A 13,851-nucleotide genomic window follows, 5' to 3' on the forward strand; every position below is an offset into this window, starting at 1 on the left:
GCATCGACCCATATGCTGGGGTAGTATTTTTTTAAATATTTGCCATTTAATGCTCTGGGAAATTTAACTCGTTCGAGAGTTTCTAAAATGTAGGCGTTACCAGGAGCCGATCATCTTATCCGATAGGGACCCTCCCAATTGGGAGACCATTTTCCAAACTTCGAACTTTTAGTCCCGATTGGTAAAATTAATTTCCATACCAAGTCTCCATTGGCAAACTCCTTAGCCTTCACTTTCTTATCATACCATCTAGCAACTCTTTTCTTATTCTCTTCTATACTCATCAAGGCTCTCAGCCGATGCCCTGCTAGATCATCCAACTCGTCTGTCATCAAAGTAGCATAATCATCGGCAGCCAGCTGGTCTTGAAAAGATAATCGCCTAGACCCAGCCTTAACCTCCCAAGGTAATACTGCATCAGCCCATACACCAACTGATAGGGTGAGACCTTGGTCGATCCATGACAAGCCATCCGGTATGACCATAAAGCCTCATTTAACAATGTATGCCACCTTCTAGGATTTTCTTCAATCTTCCGTTTAATAAGCTTAATATTTCCTTTGTTAGACACCTCGGACTGCCCATTGGCTTGAGCATAGTAAGGAGAAGAATTCAATACTTTAATCCCCATACCGATTGCGAATTCATCGAACTCCCCTGATGTAAACATAGTACCCTGATCGGTAGTAATTGTTTGAGGAATTCCAAATCGGTAAATGATATGCTCCTTCACAAAATCAATCATATTGGCCGATGTGACTTTCTTCAAAGGAATAGCTTCAACCCATTTAGTGAAATAATCGGTGGCAACCAGAATAAACTTATGCCCTTTGCTAGATGGTGGATAAATCTGGCCGATCAAATCAATAGCCCATCCTCGGAACGGCCATGGCTTTATAATAGGATTCATAGCCGATGCAGGTGCCCTTTGAATATTACCAAACTTTTGACATCCTTGACACCCTTTGAAATATTTAAAGCAATCTTCAAGTATAGTCAGCCAATAATATCCATTCCTCCTAATCATCCACTTCATCTTGAAAGCCGACTGATGTGCTCCACATACCCCTTCATGGATTTCTCCCATCAAACTCTTAGCTTCATCATCACCTAAGCATCGGAGAAGAATTCCATCAATAGTCCGATAATACAATTCATCCTCGAGGAGCACATACTTGGTTGCTTGAAACCGAACTCGTCTTTCAACTTTCTTAGATGGATCTTTCAAATAATCAATGATTTCTTTTCTCCAATCATCGGCACCAATTGCCGACATCGTATTGATCATAGGCTGATATCCCGAAGCATGCTGAGCCAACCGATTTGCTTCTTCATTATGCAATCGAGGAACATACTCTAATCGGAAGTCTTTGAATTCCTTTAACAGTTGCATACTCCTTTCGTAATAAGTTATGAGAACTTCACTTCGGCATTCATAGCTCCCAGCCAATTGATTTATAACTAGCATAGAATCTCCGAAAGACCTCAACAGCATCAGCATGAACTTCTCTCAACAACTCTAATCCCTTTATTAAAGCTTGATACTCAGCTTGATTATTCGTTGACGTGGCAACAATCGGCAAGGAAAACTCATATTTCCTTCCCCGAGGGGAAACTAGTACTATGCCGATTCCTGCCCCCTGGTCACATGTGGATCCATCAAAGAAAAGCGTCCAAGGCACAATTTTCAAAGCCTCCACTGTACCGCAATGCTGAGTCACAAAATCGGCCATAATTTGTCCCTTAACTGCCTTAGCCGATTCATAACGCAGATCGAACTCCGACAGCGCCAAAATCCATTTATCTATCCTGCCGCTCATAATCGGCATGGACAGCATGTACCGGACCACATCATCTTTGCAAATAACAGTGCATTCGGCCGATAACAAGTAATGCCTTAACTTGATACAAGAGAAATATAAGCATAGGCATAGTTTCTCAATAGCCGAATACCTGGTTTCAGCATCAATCAACCTCCTGCTTAAGTAATAAATTACACGTTCCTTCCCTTCAAATTCTTGAATTAAAGCCGAACCGATGACCGTCTCATCGGTAGACAAATACAATCTGAAGGGCTTTCCTTGCTGAGATGGAATTAGAACTGGAGGATTCACTAAATACTTCTTGATTTCATCCAGAGCCAACTGCTGTTCCTTCCCCCAAATAAATTCTTGATCGGCTTTTAACTTAAGCAGAGGACTGAAAGCACGAATTTTACCAGACAAATTAGATATAAATCTCCTGATAAAATTTTCCTTGCCGATCAAGGACTGGAGTTCAGTCTTGTTGGTAGGGGCCACTATCTTATTGATGGCATCAATAGATCTTCGACTGATTTCAATCCCCCTCTGGTGCACCATGAAACCAAGAAATTGTCCTGCCGATACACCAAATGCACACTTATTGGGATTCATCTTCAAACCATGCTTCCTTGTGCACTCCAACACCTTTCGTAAATCGGCAAGATGCTTTGTGAAGTCTCCAGACTTAACCACCACATCATCAATATAAATCTCCACCAGCTTGCCGATGAACTCATGAAATATAAAATTCATGGCCCTTTGATAAGTAGCACCAGCATTCTTTAAGCCGAAGGTCATGACTATCCATTCAAACAATCCAACATGCCCAGGGCACCTGAACGTGGTCTTTGGAATATCTTCTTCAGCCATGAATATTCGGTTATATCCTGCATTGCCATCCATAAAGCTGATTATCCGATGTCCTGCCGCAGCGTCAACCAAAAGATCGGCAACTGGCATCGGATATCCATCCATCGGCGTAGCCTTGTTGAGATTCCTGAAATCAATGCAGACCCGAAGCTTCCCATTCTTCTTGTAGACCGGAACAACATTGGAAATCCATTCGGCATATCGACACTGCCGAATAAACTTAGCTTCAATAAGTTTGGTGATTTTGGCCTTAATATCAGGGAGGATATTAGGATTACATCGGCGAGCTGGCTGCTGATGTGGCCGAAATCCAGACTTGATAGGTAACCGATGTTCATCAATTGATCGGTCCAAACCAGGCATCTCAGTATAATCCCAAGCAAAGCAATCTTTATATTCCTGTAACAAATCAATTAACTGCTGCTTACACTCAGGACTTAACTTAGCGCTAATAAAAGTAGGTCTAGGTTTATCACCACTACCTATATCTACTTCTACTAAATCATCGGCCGATGTGAATCCCTGGCCTAATTTTCCATCATCGGCGAACCTATCCATTAAAAACCTTCGTCAGAACCGACTGCTTGGATTGGTGGAATCTCGTAATCGGCAACCTTGAGAAAATCCTTTTCCCATATTTCTCCTGAAATGCACCTAGTCCTTTCATAGGTGTCTGCCTCTGCCGATGCAATGACATAAGAAGAATCTCCTAGGACAATTTCAATCGTGTCACCTACCCACTGGACCAAGCATTGGTGCATTGTGGACGGAATGCAACAATTAGCATGAATCCAATCTCTTCCCAACAGTAAATTGTAAGCACCCTTTCCACTGATCACGAAGAAGGTTGTCGGCAAGGTTTTGCTGCCGATGGTCAACTCTACACATATTGCCCCCTTGACCAGAGACACATTCCCTTCAAAGTCTTTAAGCATCATATCGGTCTTGGTTAAATCCTGATCCCCTTTTCCAAGCTTCCGATACACTGCATATGGCATGATGTTGATAGCAGCTCCTCCATCAATTAGGATCTTAGTCATCGGCTGCCCGTCAACCCTTCCTTTGACAAACAGAGCCTTGAGATGCTGTCTTTCATCATCAGCAGGCTTCTCGAAGATAGCTGTCATCGGATCCAGAGCCAACTGAGCTATTTGGTCGGAAAACTCCACCTCATCATCACTGGTTGGCGCAAGGAACTCCATCGGCAACCTAAAGACCATGTTGACACCTGCCGATGAGCCTTCTTCCTTAGGATCTGGTTGTTGCTGATCCCCAGACTGTCCAGAGTTCTCCCCCTTGCTTAACTCTTCTCGCCTTTCGTGTTGTAGCCTTCGTTTCTGTGTCCTGGTCAACCCCTCTGGACACCATGGAGGAAGCTGCTGCTGCCTTGCCGCTGGGCGACGATTTTCCCTTGACTCCATCCAATATGCATTGGCGTCCCTACAAAATATGAACTCGTCGGGAACCCGTGCATTAGCCATCTCTTCCAGTTCTTCCTGGTTCCTGGGAAAATATCCAACACGATCGCCAAGCCTGTCGTGCACACTGAGCCTGCCCCCCAGCCGATCATGGACAGATGCTCTCCCTCTAATCGGCCCATTGAAACGCCGATCATTATCACGATAGTGCCGATTGGACCTGTCATACCGGTCATAACCGTTACACTCAGGACAATCTCTGATAGTTGGAAGCTTGATATTCTCCTCCCAGCAATGGATGAAGAACGGACAATTCCAGTGATCCCTATGCCGATTCCACTCCTGTCGGCGTCTTTCTTCTTTCCGATGATAATCTTCCTGCTGGCGCCGATATCGGTCCTCACGTTGCTGCCAAGTTTCCCGAGGTCTTCTGTGAGTTATAACGATACCAGATCGGGGAGGCCTTCCCGAGCTGGTTTCTTTCTGGACCAAGCCCCTTCCTCTCGCAACGGCAGTAGTGACTTGATGCTGAGGATCCACCGATTCACTTCTTTCGGCTGCTTCTGATGTTAAGACCTTGGCCTTTCCCTTAGCATCCAACATGTTCGTTGGGAAAGGATGTTGATCAATCTTCATCGGCTTCGGGGTCTTGGAACTGTCAAATTTGATTCTTCCAGACTCTATAGCCGATTGCAGCTGCTGTCTGAAAACCTTGCATTCATTAGTGTCGTGAGAAGTTGCATTGTGCCACTTGCAATATTTCATCCTTTTTAATTCTTCAGCCAATGGGATCACGTGATTAGGTGACAACTTGATCTGACCTTACTGAAGTAGAAAGTCGAATATCCTATCGGCCTTAGCTTCAAACGCGAACTTCTCTGGTTCTTTTTGTCCAAAAGGACAAGACATCGGCTTCTTATTTTTCACCCATTCTGCCAAGCCGATGACTGGTTCTTCATCAGAATCCGAGCTTGCTGCTTCATCAACGAACGATACCTTCTTGTTCCATGCTCTCTTGGGCTCGAAAGGCTTGATATCTTGATCAGAAATTCTTTGCACCAAATGACTTAAGCTTTCAAACTCCTGATATGCATACTTGTCCCTGATGTGTGGCAACAAACCCTGGAAAGCCAAATCGGCTAGCTGTCGATCATCCAGAACCAGGCTATAGCATTTGTTCTTGACCTCCCGTATCCTCTGCACAAAACTCTCAACCGCGTCATTGCGTTGCCTTAATTTAACCAAATCGGTGATCTTCTTCTCATGGACCCCAGAAAAGAAGTATTTGTGGAATTGTTTCTCTAGATCGGCCCAAGTAATCACTGAGTTGGGAGGCAATGATATAAACCAGGTGAAAGCCGATCCAGACAATGATGACGAGAATAAGCGAACCCTTAACTCGTCCCTGTTACCATCTTCACCACATTGAATAATGAACCTGTTGACATGCTCCATGGTTGACCTGTCATCCTGCCCAGAAAACTTAGTGAAATCCGGTACCTTGTACCGATGTGGAAGCGGGATCAAATCATATGCCGTAGGATACGGTGTCCGATAAGAGTAAGTGTTGACTTTGGGTTTTATCCCGAATTGGTCTCTCACTACTTCAGCGATCTTATCGGCCCAATAAGCATCGGCATCTTGCCGATGAGGCGGTTGCGGATCCGGCACCTGCTGGTAAACTTCCACGTGTCTATGCGGCGCACGATCTGCATGAAACATTGGATTAATCATCTGGCCCCCAATCTGTGGACCACCAAGCTGCTGCCCGCCAATCTGTTGTCCGCCGACCTGCTGCCCAAGGTTCATTGGCTGGTTAGGCATCCCCTAATTCTGGAACCCGGGATAGATCTGTCCTTGGTAGAACCCTGTAGCCTGATGACTCGGTTGGGGCGTTTGCGGAAAGACTTGCTGCCCAAGCCATCCACTATTAGCGTTCATCGGTATAGGCCCTGCCGATGACTGGTAATTGGGCATTATCATTGAACTGACATACCCTGGTTGGATCATAGACCTCTGTTGCATCAGCATTGAGTCTGCCGATGCGTTAGGCATCTGGAATGTGGGAGCTTGAGAATTCCCAGTGTGAGGTCTTGCAGTAGTAGTTGTAGTATACTAGGGACTCTGGTTCATCGGCATGCTTGGAGGTGCCAATGCCATAGGAGTCTTGCCCCTCACATCAGTCGTCTGCGACGTACCCGGCGTTAACTCTGGAGGCATGCCATAACCCCACCAGTTAGGAGGAGGAGTCAATCCTAACATTGCCGATGCCAACAGATCTGTAGCAAGTTTGATCTGCCCATCTGAAGTTTGTGGATTGGTTGTCATTGGCGTAGATTGTGCATTGGTGACTCCCACCGTGCTTGGCGGAACAGGAATATCCGTGCCCGCAGCGGCTGTAGCGGCCGATGGAGCTGTGACCATTGGTGACCTTGGCTGGTGATAAGTGGGGCCCACATAATCTGGTGGTAGCTGTCCTTCTTTGAAAGTTCTTTCCACGGCATTGAAAACCGTGTTAGACAGTACACCATCTTGGTTGATCAAAGCACGGTTGATAGCGCTGTCAACCATCTCTTGAAGTTTGCCAGGATTGGCTTCAAAAGTAACCTGCCGCGGTGCCGGCAGTGCATCCTTCTAGATCACCTCGCCACTCCTATTCATGCTGAAGGACCTCAGGCATTGCTGCTTGTAATCCTCCATGGCCTTAGCAATAGCTTGCTTCTGCTCATCCTTGAGATTGGCTTCCGTCACGGGGATAACGTTCTCCTGATCAAACTCAGAAGTTGACATGTTGATCTTGATTTTGAATCTGTCCCACTGGGCGTGCCAAAGATGTGTTGGTGCAAAAGCTAATCTGCAAACATAAAGGGCTAATACCCGATTCAAACGTTAAGGCGTGCCAGCCGATTTGACCTTACTATCGGCAAAGGTGGTAACTCGAATACTTTGGTCCCGACAACAGCGATGCGCCCGGATGTCACGGCCAAGAGGTATCCACGCGGAACTTGAGAACACGCCGAGCTTAAGTCGACGAATTCCTAAGAACTCGTAATGAAAAGGAAAAAGTATGACGAAGTCATCGAAAAAGTAGATGCTTGGAATATGAGTAAAAACGTGTGTTTGATTGATTGATAGATGTCTCATTACAAGGCCTTAGGGTTTATATTTATACCCTGCTCAAAGAGCTACAACCAGACATGACTAGAACTCAAATTCCAAATTACACAGAATCTGTATACAAAACGATTTAAATAACTAAGGAAAACATAAAACTATCCCGCCCGTGACAAACTGGAACACCTCCACAAGCCGATCGACAGCTTCTAGATTCTCCCTCCATATCATCGGCAGACTCCCTCGTCATAGTCATCGGCAGACTTCCTTGTCGTAGCCATCGGCACAGACACATCACCACCTATGGACTTAGTCATGTTCAACCCCTCCTCCATCGGCAACCATCCTCATCGGCAACTCATCTTGTAGATTAAACACCGCCGTCTTATCTTGCTGGCCTATACTTTACCAAACATGGACACGTGCCCAAAAACGGCGTCAACAGCGGTAGACGACGAGAAATTGGATGAGACCAAGTAGGAGTCGGTTAAATTAGTGGTACACACGTGTCATGGCATGGAGTAGCGTGGGTTAGTGATGTGCGGCTGTACATAATCTGAGTTGCCGCACTTGGTTGTGGGATTGATTTTTTGATGTGCTACACCTGGATTACATTGTTTCTGAAGGAAACTTTGGCCTTCTTTAGTTCCTCCTCCTATCACATTGGATGTTTGGATACATACATAAAATATTAAATATAGACTAAAAATAATTAATTATACAAATTATGACTATGATGATGTTGATGCAAAAGCTGATCTACAAACACAAAGGGCTAATACCCGATTTAAACGTTAAGGCGTGCCAGCCGATTTGACCTTACTATCGGCAAAGGTGGTAACTCGAATACTTTGGTCCCGACAACAGCGATGCGCCCGGATGTCACGACCAAGAGGTATTCACGCGGAACTTGAGAACACGTCGAGCTTAAGTCGACGAATTCCTAAGAACTCGTAATGAAAAGGAAAAAGTATGACAAAGTCGTCGAAAAAGTAGATGCTTGGAATATGAGTAAAAATGTGTGTTTGATTGATAGATTATTACAAAGCCCTAGGGTCTACATTTATACCCTGCTCAAAGAGCTACAACCAGACACGACTAGAACTCGAATTCCAAATTAAACAGAATCCGTATGCAAAATGACCTAAATAACTAAGGAAAACGTAAAACAATCCTCACGTGACAGACTAGAACACCCCCACAAGCCGATCGGCAACTTCCAGGTTCTCCCTCCGTATCATCGGCAGACTCCCTTGTCATAGCCATCGGCACAAACACATCATCACCTATGGACTTGGCCACGTTCAACCATCCTTCCATCGGCAACCATCCTCATCGGCAACTCACCCTGTAGATCAAGCACTGCCGTCTTATCTTGCCGACCTACACTTTACCAATCATGGACACGTGCTCAAAAACGGTGTCAACACATGCCCCCCAATTTCGGAGTATGAAATAATTAATGCTCCGATATTCTCTGCAGTAATGATGCCTTTCCGCAATTAATGCTCCCAATCTGGTAACTGACAGCCTTAATCTGAACAACTCTGATCCTATTCCTCTGCAGATTCCTTGAAATCCTCAACCTCCCCAAACGGACATCTCCACTTTAGTCGCGCATCGGCAATATTACCGTTAAAGGGACTTGCCGATGGACGTCCATATCTTATCCTCCCAAACGGCTATCTCCACTTTATTCGCCCATCGGCAATATGACCGTTACAAGGCGCTGCCGATGGACTGACTAGGAGATCTCGCACAATGAAATATCTATGGATAATGACCGCTTCCTGTCAAATCGTCTGCACAATCTCTTGATTACCGTGCGAACAGTTACCATATCTACCTGAGTACCCTTAGATTTCACGGATACGGTGAAGAGATAAGTCAGATTTACCCTTGCCCGTTTTGTCCTATAAATAGTTCCTTCTCGGGTACTCTTTCTCCATCACATCATTCCACAGCTCCAACTTTACTTTCCCGGTGGCGGCGCTGTTCGAGAGCTCCAAGATCTCCAACGAAGCCCCTTCTTCACCAACTCCGAAGCCTTCGATCATCCTCTCCGCGACAAGATGGCCATCAACTTCATCGTTCCTGAGGTCAGTTCTTCACTCCACCTTTTATGCTTCTTCTCGCATCCCTGTTCATCCGCAATCCATTTTACTGAATATTTTCTTTTTCTTTCTTTGTTCCTCTTTTACCTTCAAAACCATTAGGATCTGTCCAACAAAATTGTCATCCCCACCGATCAACCACACCTCCAATGTCTTGGTCCGCTAGGGAATCCAGATCCAACCGACCTCATTAATGCAGAAACCAACAGGATCCCTTTTAGAGCCGAGAACTTCTCTTTGGATCTATGGAAGGATACTTTCCGTTCTTGGCCCAGTCCTACCGTGGGATGGATGGATTGGTTCTTGAGGGTTAGCCACTCAAATGAAGTCCAGTGGGGCGAGAGAAAACTAGACCAATGCATCAGGTTGTCTATTGCCGATATGCATAGGAATGAATCACTGCTGATAGCTGCATCATATTTCTGGTCAGACACGCTCAATGCCTTTATCTTTGGCTACAGCCCTGCTTCCCCTACACTTGCCGATGTAGTTATGCTCACTGGCCTAGATGTATCTTCTGCCGATAGCACTCATTTCTTCGATACCAAACCCAGTGCTAAGGTAGAAACACGTGCCATCGGCGGTTGGTCAGGGTACATCCAAAAATACAGACGAACAAGCCTTGTCAACATAAAGGAGCAGACCAGCTTCCTGAACATGTGGTTAGACAAATTCGTGTTTTACGGCCGATCAGCAGGACCAACCTCCGTCTATCTAGCAGCAGCAGAAAGCTTAGCTAATGGTGGCCGATTTCCCCTCAGCCGATACCTGCTCGGTGCATCCTACCACCTCCTTCACCAAGTAACCAGAAAACTCCTACTCGGCCAGCCCATCGGCAACTTGGGAGGTCCCTGGTGGTTCATCAACATGTGGCTCAGCCTCCATATGCACAAGCGCCTTGAGTTTGACCTTTTTGCACAGCGTTTTCCAAGGGATATAGCCGAGGACTATGAACTGGATGAGGAAGAATCGGCAACACGCCCTCCCCTAAACTTCGGTGAGGCTGTCATAGCTCTGCCTGGTACAGGGGGTAATGCAGATCAGGTCAGCCGATTCTTCCAAACCTTGTATGAAGGCTTGACCAGAGAGGAACGAGCATGGTTGCCTTATGACGATCCAGACACCATGTTTCCTCTGGTTTTCAACCCGTTCAATGATGCTCTCAACAAGGATCACGAAGTGATGATGGCACTGATCACTCCCAGAGCTATTCCAGTAAATTTCTTTGGTAGTGGGAAAACTTCCAACCAGACCTATGAGTTTTACAACCCATCGGCATTAGCTCTTCAATTAGCTTTCGGCCAGCTGCCGATTGCACTCTGTTATGCCGATGTAATAAAACCCAGAGAGACCATTACTAGCCTCCTTGAATGGATTCGAGTAGCCCAACTGCCATCAAGTGCCGACACAGATGCAGACTTGTCAGAGTGGGTTCTAGCCGCCTTCATCACTCAGGCGTACAAGCAATGGTGGGCAGAATGGAAGGAGCATTTGTTCTGCAGATCGGCTCTTACGTACCGTGGCATGATCGACCCCGAGTATAAAGTCCCTGATAATACTGTAAGCATCTTCGAACCGATGTTTTAATTCTTTCAATTTTATTTCCATCGGTAACTTACTTCTGTATCATTTTGCAGTTGACAGCACCCCTCCATCGGTCAGCAGGAGTGGCAAGCCGATTGACCTGTTCCCATCAGGTCCAATCTCTTCAATCGGCAACAACGCTCTCACCCTGGCCACCATCATGCATCGAGGTGTACGCCTTAAGAAAGTTACCACCAGGAGAACTCAGATATCTCCATCGGTAGCTGCCTCTACCTTGGCACAAGTGTTCAAGATATACTTTCAATTTTTACACCGATATCACTCTTATGTCTGTTGCACTTGCACTCATAAATCTTTTCCGCATCAGCAGACCGGCGCATCGGCAAAGACCAGAAGCAAAAGTGCCGATGCCCCCCAATCCAGTCAACCGAAGAGAAAGGGTGCTAAGACCACCAGGGCACAAGCAAAGCGCCAAAGAGTAGCAACGCCTTCTCCTCCCCCGGTATCTCCAATCCCGGTGGAATCTTCTTCTTCTCAAGAAGCCTAGATGCAACAAGTGCCATCTCCTCCTCCAATGCAAGAAGCACCACAAGTGGAAGAACCCCAAGTAGAAGAGCCTCAACCAGAAGTACCTCAGCCAGAAGACACATCGGCTGATGTGCATGAGCAAACTACCGATCCAGCAGGTTCTATTATAGCATCGGTGGTCTCCTCAATCTAGACAAGAACTGCACCTCCTCAAGGTAATACATCTTTACAAAGCCATCGGCGATGAATCCTACTTTCCTATTCTCATAATTCCTTCTGCCAATTTTCAGCTAACATAGTCCCATCGGCAACCCCGGCCGATCAGCCTATAGTTCCATCAGCATCTTCCAGACAAAGGCGAGAGATTTCCTTGAAGCAAGTAAGCCATCCAACCTCCATCAGTACTAATTGTCAATGCTTGACCATGGAATGACTCATTTTATCTCTTTTTCAGGAACAAGATTCTCCCGACAGCCTATTCTCCTTCGCCATCAACATCTCTGAAGATGAAGGCGAAGAAGCAAGTTCTTCTCGGGCAGTTGGGATTACATCGGCAGAAGTCAGGGCAAAGCTGGAAGAGCTATCGGCTCTCCTCCACCAAGACACAGCCCAGCTAGTCGATGATTCTGATCCGGCCAAGGCTTTGTTCAAGACTCTGAGAGGCCAACTCCCCACCGATGCCAAAAAAGTTCTCTTCCAAGCAGCACACCTGGAGAGTCATCAACTGCAGTACCAGAGGGCTGCCCGGTGCCTTGCCGACAGAGCCGCTCAGATTCATCTTTCTGAGGAGATGATGAAAGAAAAACTTCTTACCGATGAAAAGCATAAGATCATCGGTACCTTGAGATCCTCAGGAGATGCACTGAAGCAAAAGATTTCTGACTTATCGGCAAGAAGAGAAACTCTGCTGGCAGAACTCAAGCAAGTAGAGGATGCCCTGTCCCAAGCCAGACAGGAAGAAAGCCAACTGCCGGAGACAATCAAGCTTCTTGAGCAAGAACGAAATGTCCATGGTCGCAAAGCACTGCAGCTGAAGAAGAAGTTGAAGCCAGTAGAAGGTTCTGCCGATGAAGACGTCAAAGAGATAGAAGCAGCCAACCAAATCCGCCTGCGTGCTATATCGGCCATCCAAGCGCTGCTAAACATATGAGCCCTTCATCGGCAACATACTCGCCTCTTTCTGCTTTCCAGCTTTCTTGATGTTTAGTCTAGCCGATAGGACTGTTATCGGCATCTTTTGAAACATTAAGCTCAGCCCCAGACACATTTCAATCCAGCCGATAGGAGTGTTATCGGCATTTAAACTTTTATGCATCGACCCATATGCTTGGGTAGTACTTCTTCAGATATTTGCCATTTAATGCTCTGGGAAATTCAACTCCTTCGAGAGTTGCTAGAATATAGGCATTACCAGGAGCCGATCGACTTATCCGATAGGGACCCTCCCAATTGGGAGACCACTTCCCAAATTTTGAACTTTTAGTCCCGATCGGCAAGATCAATTTCCATACCAAGTCTCCATCGGCAAATTCCTTAGCCTTTACTTTCTTATCATACCATCTAGCAACTCTCTTCTTATTCTCTTCTATACTTATTAAAGCCTTTAGCCGATGTCCTGCCAGATCATCTAACTCATCTGTCATCAAAGTAGCATAATCATCGGCAACCAATTGGTCTTGAAAAGATAGTCGCCTAGATCCAATCTTAATCTCCCAAGGCAACACTGCATCATGTCCATACACCAACTGATAAGGTGAAACTTTGGTTGATCCATGACAAGCCATTCGATAGGACCACAAAGCTTCATTTAACAATGTGTGCCACCGCTTAGGATTTTCTTCAATTTTTCGTTTGATAAGCTTGATAATTCCTTTGTTAGATGCCTCGGCCTGCCCATTAGCTTGAGCATAATAAGGAGAACAGTTTAACACCTTAATTCCCATACCAATTGTGAATTCATCAAACTCCCCCGATGTGAACATAGTACCCTGATCAGTAGTAATTGTTTGAGGAATCCCAAATCGATAAATAATGTGCGCCTTCACAAAATCAATCATATTGGCCGAGGTAACTTTCTTCAAAGGAATAGCCTCAACCTATTTGGTGGAATAATCGGTGGCAACCAAGATAAACTTATGCCCTTTGCTAGATGGCGGATAAATCTGACCGATTAAGTCATTAGCCCATCCTTGGAACGGCCAAGGTTTGATAATAGGATTCATGGCCGATGCGGGTGCTCTTTGAATGTTGCCAAATTTCTGACATCCTTGACATCCCTTGAAATATTTAAAGCAATCTTCAAGTATGGTCGGCCAATAATACCCGTTCCTCCTAATCATCCACTTCATCTTAAAAGCCGACTGATGTGCTCCACATACCCCTTCATGGATTTCTCCCATCAAACTCTTAGCTTCATCATCACCTAAGCATCGGAGAAGAATCCCATCAATAGTTCGATAA

This window comes from Sorghum bicolor, chromosome 2, assembly GCF_000003195.3.
Source record: "Sorghum bicolor cultivar BTx623 chromosome 2, Sorghum_bicolor_NCBIv3, whole genome shotgun sequence".
NCBI lineage: Eukaryota > Viridiplantae > Streptophyta > Magnoliopsida > Poales > Poaceae > Sorghum > Sorghum bicolor.